Source organism: Pithys albifrons, chromosome 2, assembly GCF_047495875.1.
Source record: "Pithys albifrons albifrons isolate INPA30051 chromosome 2, PitAlb_v1, whole genome shotgun sequence".
Lineage (NCBI taxonomy): Eukaryota > Metazoa > Chordata > Aves > Passeriformes > Thamnophilidae > Pithys > Pithys albifrons.
This window is the reverse complement of record NC_092459.1, coordinates 66,528,521-66,546,751: the sequence shown is the minus strand read 5'-3', so window position 1 is coordinate 66,546,751 and position 18,231 is coordinate 66,528,521. Positions and strand designations below refer to the sequence as shown.

The 18,231-nt window shown below is 37.6% G+C and overlaps 1 protein-coding gene across 3 annotated transcripts in view; it reads left to right on the top strand.

Moving 5' to 3' along the window:
- Positions 1 to 18,231, top strand: part of LOC139669006 (SAM and SH3 domain-containing protein 1-like) — a 566,693-nt gene that overhangs the window by 52,086 nt on the left and 496,376 nt on the right. The window lies entirely within an intron of this gene.

Genomic DNA, 18,231 nt, shown 5'->3' with positions numbered 1-18,231 from the left:
GCTACCACAGGATATATATCTTTAGTGATTGCGTTAACTACCCTTAAATCCTGCACCAGTCTGTATTTTCCATTCGGCTTTACTACTGAAAAAAAAAATAGGGGTATTATATTCTGATTCACATTTCCTTAATATTCCCAACTTCAAAAACTGATCAATCATTGGAGCTATTCCCTTTCTTGGTTCAAGCCTTATTGGGTATTGTTTCACCCTTACCGGTTGCGCTCCTTCCTTCAGTTTTACTACTACCGGTTCAGCCGCTTTTGATTTACCAGGGATCCCGTCTCCCACACCCACGGAGCCACAGCCTGCTCTATCACCTCTGGTATCGTCTCTGGTTCTACTTCCTTAATCATAAACGTTTTTGCTAAGTTTTCTTCTGGTATTTCCAATTTTACCCTATCCTTATCAAATATTATTCTTGCTTGTAAAACCGAAAGCAAATCTCTTCCAAGTAGTGACTCTGGGCTGTTCGGCATATATAAAAAATTGATGATCAAATTCTTTCCCCCCAAATTTAATATCAAGTGGCCGCAGGAATGTCCTTTCCTCCCCTTCCAACTTTTGCAACTTCTTCCTAATATCCTCCTGTGATTGTCCCATAAATATCAAGGCCAGCTGAAGTTTACCAGATTCTGACTCTACATCCAAGTTAGTATATTTTCGAGCAGTATCCTTCAACCTTTCCAAAAAATGCCGATGGAGATTCCCCCTTCTCCTGTCTCACCGAGTATAGCTTTGACCAATTCAAAGTTTTAGGAATACCATCACGAATTCCTTCAACCAACATCATCAAATCATCAAATCGCTAGGTGAAAACGGGACCTTAACTATAACCCTTTCACTATCTGCCCCCACCGCCTCCCGTAGAGGTGCCGTCAATTTAGGTCGCACGTCCCCCTCCTTCCCCTTTTGCCTTCCCCGGCGTGTGCATCCAGCTAATGGGGTTCTTTGTACATCACCCCTATTATCTAGCTCCGACTCTTCGTCTGAAGAGGAGGGAGCAGAGGTCTTTTCCTATTTTAAGGCTTTCAAGAGAGGGACACGGAGGTGCACTAGGGGAGACCAACAACGACACATCTTCCTCCGGGGGCTCAATAAAGCACAACTTTCGCTCTTTACAACCCACACATTCATTATTAATAGTTTCCAAAACCAGCATACCACATTCTTTTAACCATTCAGTTTTTCTTTTTAAATGATAAAACAAATCTAAGTAAGATCATCCCATTTATCATTTTCCCTTAAGAAACCCATCAAAGGAGCGATAATCTCCGTAGTCATTGTACCATTCCGCGGCCATTGCATTCCCCCCGTTTCATATTCTGGCCAAACATGATTACAGTAATCAATCAAGTTCTTTTTCTTCATAGTTTGTTCAAAATTCCCCATTTTCCAGTGCTTCAACAAACACCCGAGGGGCGAATCCTCGGGAATATCCTTATCGTTAGAAGACATTATCCCACAGCTCCCGAATGACAACATATATAACAGAAACACGTACAACGCTGCGACTAACCACCAACCTATATTCCCAACTTGCCAATTCTAGTCGCTATCGAATGGCAAGTACCAGACCAGCACGAATCCTATATACGTGTCTTACGGCCAGTGCCTAGGCTTCCAATACCAACCAACCAATCTTACCACCCCCTTTCAGAATAAAGCCACCCCCCTTTCAAAATAAAGCACCTTCGGGCTCACCTCTATGTAGTTGTCCGACAGGCGTGGGGCCGGGCACGAACTGATGACTCCCCGAGGAAACTGCTCGGTGCCGGCTTGGAGTGGATCAGGACGCGAACCGCCCCAGCAGCCCTCAGAGCCCCACGCTGGGCGCCAGAAAACTGTTGCCCGTTCACAGAAACACAAACCGACAGAGTATCAGTTTATGCGGTGCTTTATTTGCCCCACGCTGGGCGCCAGAAAACTGTTGCCCGTTCACAGAAACACAAACCGACAGAGTATCAGTTTATGCGGTGCTTTATTTGCTGGGCCCGGGAAACCTGGGGACTATTGTCCTAAGCCAGGATTCCAACGAGCCATTCTTGAAGACAGCTTTTATACCTTTTCTACAGCGTTGTACGTGGACAAAGACACATGGTCTCATTCATAAATCAGTTACATAGGTTATATGTATACAGTTGATGTCCGTCTCCAAGGGTTAAAAATCTACCACGCTCATCTAACACAGGATTCTGGTTAATTAGGCCCCCATCACCAAACCTTTTTCATATGTTGATTCTAATCTTATCTTTAAGCAACAGTTTGTTTTCTTCCTCAGGTTCTATTTACTTCACTAATCCCTTTAATTATTGTCCTGCTGTTCCTAGCAAATTCCCAATAGTTTCTGGGCTCCCACTACTGTTTCAAGTTACCCCACCACAGGTCCAGTTAAACCCCGTAAACCTTAGCATAACTACTTCCACAATTAGATTTACAAATATATTTGTAACAGTACAGCCATCATCCTACCTTAGGGGCAAAAGGATTTCCAGGGCAAGAGGAGGAATGAGATTAAAATTTTAAATGGATTTAAGAATTCCTTACAAAATAGTTTTTGCCTCATGCTTTTTCTAAAACATGAGAAGCACAAAAGGAAGGTGAGAGAAAAAACAAACAAAGAGAGCAAAACAAAGCCCGGAAACGTGGAGCTGCAAGAATTTATGAGGTGTTTCATTATGCTGTTTTGGTTTTTTTTGTTTTGTTTTGTGTGGTTTTGGGGTTTTTTTGGGTGGGGTTTGTTTGCATGTGGGATTTGAGGAGTACCTTTTAACTGTTTACAGTACAGAGCTGCATGACCAGCACCACATGTATGAGTGTCGAAAACACTAAAGAACTCTGACATGAAAGGTGGAGCAGAACCTGGGACCATCCTGGGGTACCATTGCCAGAACACTGTATGTACTACAGAGAGATGGCATCAAATGGAAAACAATGGCTTGCTGAGAGGGACAAAAGTCCCCTAAGGTGGCAACACTTATGAATCCCTTATGATACAACAGATTATTATTGCTTAAGTGTCACAGCATTGGAGTAATACAATATTTTGGGCAAGTGTTGTGAATGATTTATGTGTATTACCTGCTACCCAAATGGAAAGAAATGTTCTGCCAAATTAATAGTTGTGAAAATGGTACTGGCTGGAATCATACTTGGAAAGATATCTTCTTTTTCACTTTATCATTTGGTTGCTCCTAGAAAGGGAATAATTCAAGGACTTTGGAGATGTTTGTTGCTATTTTCCCCATGTACTGTGAATTTCATTACTTGTACTTTCAGCAGCAAGCAAGATGATTTGCAGATGTAGAGACTGAAATTTATGGCAAGAAGTAGAGGACTCCAGTGGCTTTAATACTGTCCAGAGCTGAATTGAAATAAATCCAGAGCAACCAAATTTAAATGTAATAGTTGCTTCAGAACTTTTTTTTTATTGCAATACCTTTTCTCTCCAGTGGTGTTTTCTTTATTTTTATAGCTACTTGTTTATCAAGAATCATGTAACTCGAGACCATTAAAAGGGGAGTAATGAATTAAATGTTGTATATTAGTAACTCATATTTGAATATATGCTTAATTCTTAAAAGCCAGCCTGTTGTGGTAGCAGGTTTTTTGTTGATGCTTTTGGTACTTTTTTGGTTGCTTGTTTTTTTTAAATAATGTACAGTGTAATTATGCAATTACAATCTCTTACATGGTGGAGATTTATTCAAAAGAGCTTTTATCTATATTACATTGATGTATATACATATTTTTGATTTGATCTGTAAGATCCCTTCTAAGGTCCTGCATAATACAGTACACTGCAGAGCCATGAAAAAAGGCGCTCTTTCAGGAAATTGCCAGTGCACCTTGAAAATGAGAAATGAAAGCATTAAAGAATCTTAATTGTTACTTTCGGTCATAGTTTTTTAACATACTCATGCATTTGTGACCTGAAGGTGGAGCAGGTAGTGGAAGCATTCCCATCCATAGATTTTATGGAGAGTGCAGCAACCTTTTATTTGCTCTTCCAGGCTACTACAGCTGTGTTATCACTGTATTATCATCAAAATTAATTTTTGCCTGTTATTTTTGCTTTTGTGCTTTTTGAGCTTTTCACTCAGCTACAAAGAAAACATTATTAAAAAGTGGAAGCTCATTGGGTTGTCACTGAACCGTATGCCTCAAGGAATAAAAAAGTGCTAATAGTATTTGACAGTGTTGTAGAAGTTGGCAACATGCTCATATTCTCTGTATATTCTTGATGGAAAAGGCAGACTGACTCTGACATTTATATTTTGACACTTTAAATTATTTGGCTAGCAAGCATGTAAAAAACAGAACCCCCCATAAATAGCAACAAAACACTCTCCCCGCTCCCCCCCCCCCCGCCCCCCCCCCATTTGTGCCACTTTTAGTATCTAAACATAAAAGTGAAAATCATATTTAAATATACTGGTGTCACAAGTCTTCCATTATGATCCAGCACAGGTATTAAACCTCATTGTCCCAGATCTCCCTGCTCCCACTCCAGTCTTCAGTTTTGTGTTTCCAAATTGTTCTATGTCTTAATTTTTTAATTTTATATGACTTTTTTCCCCCATATAAACTTTCTTTCCTTTTTGTTTTTCATTCTATCCTAAAAATTACTCTCTCTTAAAACAGATACATGTTTATTGGGTTGGTGAATTGGGTTTTACTGCACTTTGCTACTTTCAATATGGCATAATGATGCAAACAATTTAAGGAAGAGTGTTTTAATAATAATTAGTTCAGCTACAAGAGGTATTCCAATAGCTTCAACTGCAGCAGTAACACTATTTTCTGTATATGTTTAAAGCCATTATGGAAAGCATTAGCAATAGTAGCAAGGGCATTTACCTGTCATCTGCTGATGGTGATGCCTAAAGGTTGAATGAAGTTATACTTCAACATAGCTAGAAGTCATCTTCTCTCCTGATGAATCAGCTGAAGGGGGTGAAAAAGGTTTATTAATTGATTTCATCTATACCACCCTAAATAATTATGTAATTTGAATTATATATTTTTAAATGTGAAAATGCCAAAGCACAGAAGGAAAAAGAGAAAGCTTAGAGGACCTTAAAGCTGCTGCTTAAGCCATCAACAACAATCCTGTACTGTTTGCTAAATTTTAGTCATTTGGTTCAATACATTTTCCTTCAAATTACTTTTCTGTCCAACACGGCTCTTCCATGCTCAGAAAATAATCTACTTTCAGTTGATGCCTGCAGTTTAAACATATGATTTGGCAACTGTTATGCTGGGGATTATTTTGTGTTTGTCATGTAAACAGAATCATTGACTGTATGTGATACTTTCTTAAACAGGCATCAGGAGGAAAGCATGTCAAAGTAATGTGAAAAAGTCACATTATAAGTTATGGATACAGGTTATTTCTAAAAATGCAATATTCATGATTTATTTTTAACAAGTTGATCCCACTTGGTTCATCTTCCTTCAGAAACTTCAGTTATTAATGTAATGCAAACAATAAATCATTCAGGTTCTCTTTACACTTGTCAAACACATTTCTGTACTGTCTATTTTGGCAACAGCAGTGATGAAATATGCTTATTGACTTCAGTCACCGCAATCCAAGTAGACATGTGTCTTTCCCCAACACCATGTAATAGGAATTTGCGGGTTTTATCCCTGAAATAAATCTACTTAGAAAAATTTTACTACCATAGTCATTAATGTTCACTTTTGCCTAGTGTGTTGTTGTTAACTTTTGGAATACTTACAGAAGGCAGGAAGCTGGTTTCTCATAATACAACATTTCTTTGCTTGTATTTTACTGTATTTTCTACTTTGATTTTCTTTGATTCATTTTTCGTCTTTCCAGGTTATCCAGAGGACTTCTTCACTTAGTTGTAGTTGTTCTGAGGACTGTGAAATTAGCTACATCATGTCGTCAGTTAGTTTAATGGGGAAGTCCTCAGTCTTGTGGTCTCTATTCTGCTACCTGTATCTTTATCTTGCATGAAATAATCATTGGATAAAACAAATAATTCTGTTAGGAAAAGATTTTGGTTGGTAGAACACTGATGTATGCTTTTGTCTTAGACTGAGGAGTTACCTTTTTTTTGTTTGCCTCCCTCTGGCTTTCTTTTTAATTCTAGTGATGTCATTGTACAGACAAGCTTTGCAGAATTCAACAGGAGACAGGAAGTGCTATGAAGTGTTCTAGCCTATAATTTGATTCTTAGTATGTGCTCTGGGGAGGTGAGAAACCTGTGAGAGTGGAGAGCAGGTGTATGTCTGAAGGAGGCTGTCACTACATGGTTCTGGACCAGGCTCCTGGCAGGACCTATGAACATGTGGAACCCAATTCTTGAGGTGGTTTGCTGTCAGGATCTGTGACCCTATGGGGTACCCATGCTGGATCAGTCTGTTCCTGAAGGAATGTGCCCCATAGAAGGGACACACACTGGAGCAGTTTGTGAAGAACTGCAACCTTTTAGGAGGGACTTTGATTGGAAAAGTTCATGGAGGACTGTTTTCTGTGTAGGGAACCCTACACTGGACCAGGGGAAATGTGAAGAATCCTCTCTGTGAGGAGGAAGGAGTGGCACAGACAGCATGTGATGAACTGACCACAGTCCCAGTTCCCTATCCCACTGCACCGCTAGTGGAAAGAGGTGGGAAAATCAGGAGTGAAGCTGACCTTGGGAAGAAGAGGGAGATGGGGGGGAGGTGTTTTCAAGATGGGGTTTTATTTCTCATTATTCTTCTCTGATTTGATCGGTAATAAACTCAACTAATTTCCCCAAGTTGAGTCTATTTTGCCCATGATAGTAACAGATGAGTGACCTCTCCTTGTTCTTACCTGGACCCATGAGCAGCTGTGGTGACCACCTGGTGTCCAGAAATGGTCAACCCACCACAACAACTTTCTGCCCCATCTTTACCCAAGCAGTTTCTAAAGGTTTCTCTTAAGTGCTCTCTCTACTCTCTTCTTGCTCTGCAGTTTGCATTGTTGGTGAGATGTAGTGTGTTTTGGAAGCACTGGGCTTGTGGTACACACAAGTGTGCAGCTACTTGGTAGGACAGAAGTTAATGGCAGGTATCAGCTGAACTTACGTCATCAGGAACTTCTGATTTATCATACTACTGCAGAACTCGTAGGCATCTGTGAGAAGAAATACTGAGTTTAATAGTCATATCCAAACATTATATTACAGGTAAAATAAGCACCCTGACCAAAGCTAATCATGATTTCTATGTATTTATGTCAGAGCTTCATTTGAGTTATAGATTTCTTTCCTGATGTCATGTAGTCTATTACAATAATCTGACACACATTCGTGAAGAGATTTATTTGTCTCAGAGGAAGTTATGCAAAAAATGATGTTGTAGAATTTAAAAAATATCCTTGGTATCTCTTCCGGATTGAGATTCTATGAGGTACTCGGTGAATTTTTAACTAAGTGGCTTTTATAAATTGATGTAGAGTGGTTTCTTTCAGTCTTGGACTTTGCCAATACACCTGGTTTTCCAAAAAATAAAGAGCATGCAATGACCTGAACAGCTTGAGAATTCATGAATGCAGGAAGAGGATACTATGTCTGCAGAAACAAGTACTCAGAATAGGCAAAATGTCAGGTTGAGGCTATCTGTGCAATTTTAACTGCTTTACCCTTCAATGAGTATGCTATTTCATAGTTAATTTTTTTCCAACTGATTTTTACACATTTTCAAATGTGATTTATCACATGGGATATTTTGATGTGCAAAATGTTAGTTTTTCCTCAGTATATCTCTAGTACATATTTATGCTAATTAAATTATATGTAATGCAAAATTACTCAATTGTCTGTGGGTTTTTAAGGTGGATGGCAGTGAAATAACTTTGTACTTCACTAATTTATTTTAATGATATTTCTTGATATACTATCTCCATTATACATTTGGTAACTTAGAAGGAAAACTAGTATCAGAATTTTTAGCGCATTTAATATGCTACAGACATACTGCCAGATTCAACTATGTTGACAGGAACATTCTGCAATGAGGTCTTTAGCTTGTTATTAAACAGAGCTCTAAGCTGGCTGTCACACATTGTAGATGATTGTGGTTTGTATGAAATACTTCATACAATTTCAATATTTCTTTTCTAGAAAGGGATTTATGACAATTTTTTTGGTGAGAAAAGGCAAATAAGATTATTCAAAAACAGTTCAGGCTTGTCATGGTTTTGCGTAGTCTCCTCTTTGCTGTTATATATCACTTGCATACCTTGATGATTTTGAATTAAGTAATATTCATAGGCCTTGGGGTTTCATGTAGCCCCACCCAGGCTTGGTGTTTATAATTTTTCTCAGATTCTCATGTAGGTGCCATACTTCAGATTCAAAAAACAGATTAGTTATTTTTAATGGCGTTTGTCTCCAGTGGTATTTATGCTATATACCAGAAAAATCACAGCTTTTAGATTTGCTCTGGATGTTTCTCTGGCATATACAGTCTTGTAAGTCTGTCAGTAGTTAGGTAACATGTTCTAGAAATGTGAAGTTAATCATGCAGATGGGCATTTAGGAAGTCAGTGTTTTCGCAGTTCTATAGGTTGGTGATGATTTTCTTTATGACTAATTAGTAGGGTTATTAATCCAAACAATTAAATTCTCTTCTAACACTACAGCTGTCTAATTAATGAATCTATTAATTAATCAGTAGGTTATCCAGACGTCTACTGAGATACTGTCCCTTGAGTAGCAATATAAGTTGTTGAATTTCTGTAAACCAAGAACTAGAATAATTCATTCCTTTGGCTGTGTATTAAACAGGAGCCAGATTTATTCAAGCACAAGAGTTGTATCTTTTCCTCTGAGTAAAAATCTGGGGTTTATTGGTTGTTTTTCACCTGACATACTTGTGAATAGATAATGTGTGATTAAAATCTAAGGGAATGTTATTCAATTGCCTCCTTTCCAACGACCCAGAAAAAGCTCTTGCAGAAATGAATGTTACCATACAAACATGCAAATAGCTTAATTACTTTCCATCTCAAAAGCCTGTTTACCTTGTGCCAGTAAGTCATGATCTTACCACAGTGTTCTTGTCTGCTGCTTGGTGCCTTTCAGTGCAGCTTACAAGTGGACTGTCATTTGGGTCAAGTCTGGCAAAGTCATCCCATCTGGTTTAATTTGACAGATACCATTCATTAGGCAGGAATGGAAGGCGTTTTACCACACACTATGTGCACAGGTTTGAGCAATTAAAAAAAAAAAGTTTTTCTGCATACTGCAATATATAAGATATGCTGTGCATGTTGTACTGGTCTGCTTCGTTTGTAATTTCTGTTTAGAAAAAGTGGGTTTTTCAAAGGTAAATATCAAAACTTGATATTTGACTTTTTTTTTCCACAAGTAAAACTGTTCTCAGTTTATTCAGTAATGAAATCTTAGTCATCTAAAAGTAATGCAAGTGATGTTCATGCTTCACTCTCTGTTCTGTGGAAGCTAAGGTATAAATGACCTCGTCAGTTCTAATTATCGTACAACAGGCTAGAATGTAATTGCTAAACTACAATGACTGCATTTTTTTAGCATATTGTCTTTCTCAGAGCCAAGAGCCTCTTTTATTTCTGTTCTCCCTCCTTCCTATTAAAATTTCCTCGCTTATAATTTATCAGGTACAAAAGAGGATAGGAAGGAGGAATTTAAACCTCAAGAAAATTTTATTAATTTGAATTAAAATGCGCCAATGCAAACCCTACCTCTTCTATTCCTGTTTTGGTGTGCATGAGACTCCAAAATTTGTCAACCCCCAGCTGCCAGTGTTGCTGTGTTATTGGAGCATATGCAGAGTTGGCTGCTTTTCCCAGTGCCATGCAGCCATGCTGAGGGTGATGCCACACTATGAAAGGACAGTGTCAGAGGAGCCGAGGGCACATGTTCTCAATTGGAGTTTGTCCATAGTGACATTTTGCTGGAGGCTTGTGCTGTTTGGGAAAGTGGTTTTACTGAGGTGACAGGCTGGATTTGCCAGCTGGCACCAGACTTATACAAAGTATTGGGTACAAGAAACAACTGCTTTGAATTAAATTTTGTAGGAGTTTTAACCTGAGCAAAACCGACTTTACGTAGGAAACACCTTGTTCAAAATCCTTGAGGTTCTGTCCTTTTATGTAGTGTTAACATGGATATTTTAGGGAGCTTTGAGGTTACATTGGCTTAAATTCCAGCTGAGTTCTGGGAACTGAAGACTGATTGGGGTGTAATTCTGTTTCTAGCTATAGGCTGAGCTAGAGATAACTGTTAAGTGTTTATTGCCTGGACTATGCTGTGCAGAATTCTACAGTTGCACTATATCAATAGCTGTCTGCATGTGGCTAACCAAGCCAACAGGAGTGTCTGGCAAATAGAAAGAATGCTGGACAGCCAAGGAAATAAATCCTCAATCTATTAAAGGAAGAAAATAGAAAACCTAGCTCTATAAAATGCATCTGCATTAGGAAGAGCCTCAGTCTGCTCCAAGGGCACAATCTTTATTTAGCTCATCTTTAAGAATTCTCAGTGTTCCTGTTCCTCTAAATTCTCGTGTTGGGATTTAAAAGACAAATCTGATCTATCATTAATTGAAAACTTTTCAGTGGCAGCTGACAGGTAGTAGTTTGGTGTTACGTATTTCTTTTCTTCTAGCTTATACAATAATTGTCTTTCTATATATGAAAATAAACCCCAATGAATAACCTCTCCTCACCCCTCCAACCACACCCCCATCCCCCCAAAAAAACCCTGCAAACCCCAGGGAACAAAACCTTAACTGTGTAAGCATTTACTAGAAAAGAGTAACCAGCAACACTGTTTTAGAGGTGGAGAGCTTTCTATAGTTGCATCTTAGTTTTTTTCTCTGACTGAAGAATCTTTGGAATCTGGCTAATCAGAAACTGGAAAACAGTTTCTCCCTCTCTCTCTCATGCACGCACACACGCACACTCCCCTCCTTGGTTTCCTCTTTTTGTTTTTTCCTTCGAAGATCATTACCTAGTTTTAGAATGTCACTGTCAGTTGCTATTACGTTAGTCCTTGTATGTACCGTAGATTTAAGGCAACAGTGCTAAGAATTTGAGTAGTAAAGAAAAATTAGCAAAACTCACTGTTTGTCTGCTTTTATCTTGAATTTCCACTGTGTCAGAGAGGTTTTTACTCTGTGGTTCACACATGATTGGTGGTCTGGGAAATATGTGGCAAATATTTGATCGTTAGAGAACTAGCTAATCAGATGGTTTTAACTGTCCTCTTCATTTTCAGTTTTAAAATTGCATTAAAAGGAAGACAAAACGACATTGCCAATATTGCTCTGCTGTGTAAGCAATTTATACAGTCATTGAAAAAATATTATATGACTTGTGAATGGAAAAGGAAAATTGTCTGTTCCTATGAAAGGAAAGATACATGTTTAGAAATGTAAGACTATGTTAAGACATAGCCTGCAATATGAAAGTATTTGAGAAATCCTGCTATCCAACCTAGGCCTCAGTGTGTTCATGAATTCAAATTAATGGACCAGTGCAGTTCAAAACCTGCATCTAGTTTTCAGAGACAGAATTAAGATCTGCTGATCTACAAGATACTTTGTAGCATGTGATTGTATTTTGTGCCTTTGAAATTGTTTCCTGGCAGTGAAAGTGCAAGGTCTGTTTTTTCAGTCTTGACTCTATTAATATCTTGATGTTACCCTTTCTGTGTCCTAACCAAATCTGTATTTATAATATTTACTTCAACCTCTTTAGTCAGTTGAAAAAAAAAAAAAGAAGCATTACGTAACTATTGCTTTTATCTTACTCTGTACTTTACACTTGCCCTTTAGTAAATTAAAACCTTTTCTGCATCTTGTTTACATCTATTTTCTACTATAGACTTTTACATTAAGTGCTAAAGAAATACAGTTTTATCGTCTTCACAACTTAACGAGAGTTTTCCTTCTAGGATGGACAGAGTAGGTAATTTGTTACAATGGGGTCTGTTTTTGGCAGGGGTTGAGAACTGCCAAACAAGCACATGTTAAAAGCATATCTCAAAGGTGAGATAATTTCAAGAAATGGTAGTCTTTACCTCCCTGCCACACTCTTCCATGTGCTTGAATTTTTCACTACGCTGCTCTGTTTCATTCCTTTGACATTAGCCATTTGTAGTGTTTAGATCTACTTGTACTCCATCAGCATTGTCTGCAGTATTGTTGGTTCTTGCTGCCCAAATAACAGGCTGGGAGATGGTGATGTGCTAGCCAAATTCCAAGTAGGCATAAATTAATTCCAAAGTAGGTTTCACAGAAATGAATTCATACCTTTGGTCCTGTTTCTTCAAAGACTAGGACAGCAGTGAAGCTACGCTACTTGTCAAAGACAGGTTTTTAAAGACAATTCAGTTTGAACCTTCTGGGTTTTGATGTATGTCCTAAGGATCTTTGAAGTATGAATCACTTTTTGTTCTTCCAGCCTACCTTAACACAGTTCCTGGAATGTCAAGTGATTTTTGAATGAAAGTGGAAGGGCCCCTTAGTCTCCAATTTAGGCAGACTCTCTCTGTATACAGTGTATGATACATTGGCACTTTAAATAAACATGCTGTGTCAGGCATACCTGATCAAAGGTAGTCTTCTACTTCTGATTAGCACAGGTATGCTTAGCATCTGCCTTTTCAGAAGTGCTGAGAACCTACAAAGCTCTGAGTCACCTGGATTTGCAAAGACTCAGCATCTTTAGAAGTGACAGCACTAACAATGACAAAGTTGCAGTATCCAATTAGGTAATCTCCCTATAAGTCTAGTTAAATTATAGATGTTATTGTGCTTACAGATGCAGGTAATCACGTCAATGCATACCCCCACTGAAATCAATACATAGTAAATTACTCAGTACTTTTAAAAATCCAATTAGGCGCTGACACAGCTGAGTAACTTTAGAAATCTGATGTATGGGAACATGATTTTATATGTATGGCATCCAATCTGCTAGGAGATTGTGAATGAAAGCTAAGGAATTAAATACCTGGTGGATGGGACATTCAGTGGCTAACCGTCTAAAGCTGCTTTAAAGCCTTAGATCGCTGCCTTTGCTTTCACAGGTTTATAGTCCATATGCAGGAAGAGAATAACGCAGCATACGGCAAGCCTGAAGCCCAGCAGAATGTTTATAATACTGAACACTCTATTGCCCTTGACAGTGAAGTCTAAATATTGATCCACTGCCATACTTTCTAACCACTGTGAGACAAATTCTCTTCTCAGATAAGTTCATGTAATGCCATTAAGTTCAGTGGATGGAATCTAATAAATATGAAAAGGAGCAATATCTGGAAAAGCAGGATTTCTTTAGAGCTGATTTATTAAAATTATCGGTATATTTCACTGGATTTTCTTCTGATCTTTGTGAAATATAAGAACATAATATTTTCTATTTCTTGCTTGTAACAAAGAGTTCTAATCTCTTGTGGAGGGAAGGGGAAATTGTGGATGATAATCAGAAAGCCTGAATGGGAGGAGTCCAGTTATAGTGTTAATGGGGAAAAAGAGTAGGTGCTTGGCCAACATGAGTCAGACTAGGCAGTGCAAAGATACAAAATTTCATTCATTTGTTGGGTGTTCAAAACTTTATTTCAAAGGCATGCCTAGAAACTTTCAGTGAATGTGAATGTATTAACAGCGTTACTCTTTTAATTGTTAAAAAAAAAACAACAAAAAAAAATTAAAGCTACCAGTTTGCTATCAGTTCTATACAATTTTTCTAAATGTCAGCCACAGATAATAGCAAGAAAGTTTGTTTCATCAGAATTACTAAAAAAGTCAAATTATGCCTTAGTTTCACTTTATTGAAACAACTGGCATATAGAAAAGGATTCAAAACTCTATTTGAAAGTTCCTTCAATTGTTTAGTTGTTCTTTTGCTTTGCCTTGACTAGTCATGGCAGTTTTATAAAAATACATTTTTGAGATTTTAAAATCTTAAGAGACTTTTATAATAAAATTTTTACAATGTGGTCAGTTAATACATTTAGAAAAGCAGTAAAATATGGGATGCATTGGTTAAACCTTTGAATATAGAAACTGCTAAAATGAAGGACTGAGTAACAACTTTGTAGGGTCTGAATATATTTATGGTCTCGTTTTGTACTAACAGCAGTAAACAAGCTATAAATTTGTAGCTAAAAAGCATCTAGTGAAATGCAGCTAAACTGCTTTATGTTGCTGCAGTGCTATTCCCTTTTCTTAGGTCAAGGAGAAAAGTGAGAAGGGATGGGTCTGGGGGCCTTATAGGGGATGCTTTCTTGATGGGGAGGGATGTGGGGGTTTTGGAAGTTTTGGGAATGAACATTTAGAAGAGCTTTCAGCCTTCATGTTTTTTTGAGTTTTCTTTTTGAAGGTAGGGATCTGGGTCAAAAAGTATTATATGTGCTTAGCGGTGATAACATTTGATAGTGCTGCAAACTGACCACTGGGAATGGATTGTTGTACATGACAACAATCCATGCGTGATGTTATAATTCAGTGTGTAATAATGCTCAGTAAATTCCTGTGGTGGCTTTTTTCTCAATATGGCATGTATTTAGAGGTATGCTAATTCGACACTGCTTGACTTGAGACATTTTTGTACCTCACTGAAATGACTTATGGCAGTGAAGACATAATGTTCTTGATGGGCCTGAGCATTCCATTTATGTGTACTTGTGTTAGATTTTCTGTTATAGTTGAGCATTTGGGTTTTTGTATTTTTAAAATTTTACAAAACCATTACACAGTTTCTGGAAATAAGATGAGGAGAAAAAATGTTTTACATTTTGAACAGTTCCAGCAGCTAATAACAATAGTTAGCCTTACCCACTGAGATCCATTATTGAGAACATTGTGGCCTTTTTGTCAGGGATATGTCTTTCATTAATCATTTGCCAAATTATAAACTTTTAAAATCTGTTTGCATGGGCTTAGAGACAAAAGGTAGGCATTGAAAAAAACTAATCTTTGTAGCCAATGGCAGACAAGTTCTTCCAGGGCTGGTTCAAAGGATCAAAGTAAGGTTCCTACTGCGTTGCTCTCTTCTTTCATTACTTTTGGAGGAAGTCAAGGGAGAGAAAACTTGGTTGACTAAAGTTAGTCCCGGTGAATTCTTATAAGGTTTCCTGAATTCTCTGCATTTGTGAACCAATCTTTTAGTTCTGCTAGTGCTGACCAGTCTGCCCACATACTGCCCACACCCTCAGCCCTGAGACACTTAACATGCTTTAGCCTGGAGCTACATCATTAAAGCTGGGTTTATATTCCTGCAGTTTCTGCTCCTGGCTGAAGAACTAGCATTGAATCTGAAATCATAGCTCCTATCTTGATCTGCCCTTGGTGAACCCTGCTGGCCCTGAGGCAATGCTGTATAAGGAGCTGGCAGACAGGAGTGTGCATAGCAAGGGGGAAGGGGCAGGGCAGAAATTTTTTGATGTTAGTGGGACAACAGCAATGGGAGGAAAAAGCAATGGTAATCCTGAGAGTTCATATCTTTTTGTGATACACAGGAGGACAGGGACTGCAGGAAAAATAAAACCCCAGCAAACTTCTGAAAACCCCAATAACTCAAAGAAAACCACCCCTCCCTTTGTTCTTCAGCGTAACATCAAAACCTTGCTCTTATATGTTCTCTTTCATTTCCTGTTGTTGCCCATTGCTTTTTAATGTCAGATTTCCATAATAAACCTGTTTATATTGAAGTGTATGAGAGTATGGTGCTGCTTTTGTGTGTTAAATGTGCTTTGTCATATTTTGTCTAGAATTTGACAGAGATCCCATCCTTGATGATTAAAAAGGAATTAATGAAGTGGCTATTTGTCAAGACTGGATTATGGCCATCTCTATGTTAATAAAATGGCAGCGGAATGACCCCTGAAAAACAAATGTGAAGCACACATTTTTGCAATGAATTATTGATTGTCCTTGATAGAAGAATAAGGAAAGTGGAATGTCCAGAACACAAAATATAAACACTCCCTGACATTTTAAATAGGCATATTATGACGTTGTCAATGTAAGATAAAAAGCTGCACATGAAATGAAGTCATTTCTTTTTAAAGAAGCATAATTTAGTTTAGAAAGGAAAAAATGAATGTCTATGGGTTTTATATTTATTAAGCCATAATGCACTATGGTTTATGTAACATGCAAATAGAATTCTTCAACATATGCATGGGAATTCTTAATTACCATCAGATAAACTGCTAATAATTCAGCTAGATACCAAGCATATGATTGACATTACATCTATAACAATTCTCAGAGCTTAAAAACTTAAGCATGCACTAATGCTGATTGAATTTCTTAGCTATTTAGCTATTTTTATTTGACAAACTGAAATAGGTGGCATCTTGGGAAACCAAATTAAAATCTGATTCCTAAAGACTTACTGTCTTTACATAGTACTTTATAGACACTGCTTTGCTGTAAAAGTCTCTTCACAGTTGTTTATCTTGTAATGTCAAAATAATCAATGGGAAAATAATAATTTCAGGATGCTTCATCTTGTCTTCAGTTTGTTAATGAGCTCATGTCTCTATCTTTGGAAGTTTTTAATATGTATGTGTGAGGAAAGATGGAGTGCAGTGTTGCTGGTGCTTTGTGGGACAGTAAGGTTTCAAGAAAAATGTAACCTTGAACAAGTATTTCACACACACACACCCCCAATCTCAGAAGTATGCAATGTGAGATACAGTAAACATTTCCTGCTCACCATAAATTTGTATGTCTTCTAGCAAGAGATAAAACCCTCAAAGTATTAGAGGTTTGACTACTTTGGCTAAATGTGTGGAGATGCTTTGGGGGTATATTGGTCTGTAGAATTGGAAAAAGAAAATATTTCTTTCTATAAACGTTTTTTGCTGTTCTTGTCATGCAGTTGGAGAAGAATGCAGGAAATCAGATTTATTCACTTTTGATTTTGTAATACTTTTTTAAATTTTTTTTTCATGTTTATAAAGAACAGGCCGTCTTTATCCATTATGTTGTTCATTACTGTACCCATGTGTTTTCCTCTTTCAAACCTCATTTCAAAAATGGTAGCTCTAATTCTGAGACATGACAAATGAGTGTTTCTGAGGTTTTTACATTTGATGTGAGAATTTTAAAAAGCTTTTATTTTCAAATTTCTTTTTAAAATGTTATTATAGGAAACTTCAACAAAGTAGTAGTTTCAGTACTGACATTAATAATGTCTCGTCTTTTGGAAAGCCAAGCAGTCCTCCTTTCTGAGTTAGCCACAAACTTTTGTTGGCACTTTGATTTTTGGGTTGCAGCACAGGAATTACAGGATTAGACTGTCCTCTTAATTAGTAAATGATTCATGTCTGGATGCAAAGCAAGTATGTTGCAAGGCATACCTAAATTTTAGCTCTTCTTTTTTAACTTTTTTGTTTCTTAAAGGCAGTAACTTGGAAAACTGCTCCCCTTCTCCTCTGTTTTTTCCAACTGAATAGTGTTTTGCATGATGGCAGGTAATTGCTTTTATAAATAACTAAATATAGATGTCTTTTAACACATTTATGGGTGGTAAATGCCAGAATATGCTAGTTAGGTTACAGAAAGTGTGATCATCAGGTGTACAAACGTTATCAAGCCCATGATCAGTTGACTTTAACTTCCCCCATTTGGCGATAACATGGGATAATATGGCTTCCTTTAAGCAGTGTGAAGGAAACTACCTTGTTTCCTGCTCCCTGGCCAAGCAGCAGTGCTTGGTCTGAGTGCATGTGTGGTGGTGAGGTGAGTAAAAACCACTTTACCCAGACAAAAGTTTGGTCTGCTGGCTTTTTCAGCTAACCTAGTGCTCAGGCTATTAAGAAGCAACTTGCTCAAGATACAAGGTAACTCTTGGCAGAACAGCAAAGCACAGACATTTCTTGCCTGGTTGGATTGTGCCAGGATGTGAACAGCTACGTCTTAGATATTATGTGTAGAGTAAAATCCATTCTATTTTGCATTGTGCATTTGCTTTTTTGTTGTACATGGTAACTTTCGGAGTGTTGGGGGGAGGGGTTTCTGTGTGTTTCGTTGGGGTTTTTTGTTTTATTTTGTTGTTTTTCAAATTGTTTCTGTTATATAAGGTTTCTGCATTTAGAGGGAGGGAGAGAGAGACAGACTCCTTTTTCTGGTTTTATGATGCTTGTGTGTTTTATCTTTATGTGAACGATTTTAAAAATAATGAGACTATTTGGGAATTAAAATTCTTCCCTTACTGAAATCACTAGGAAAAAATCA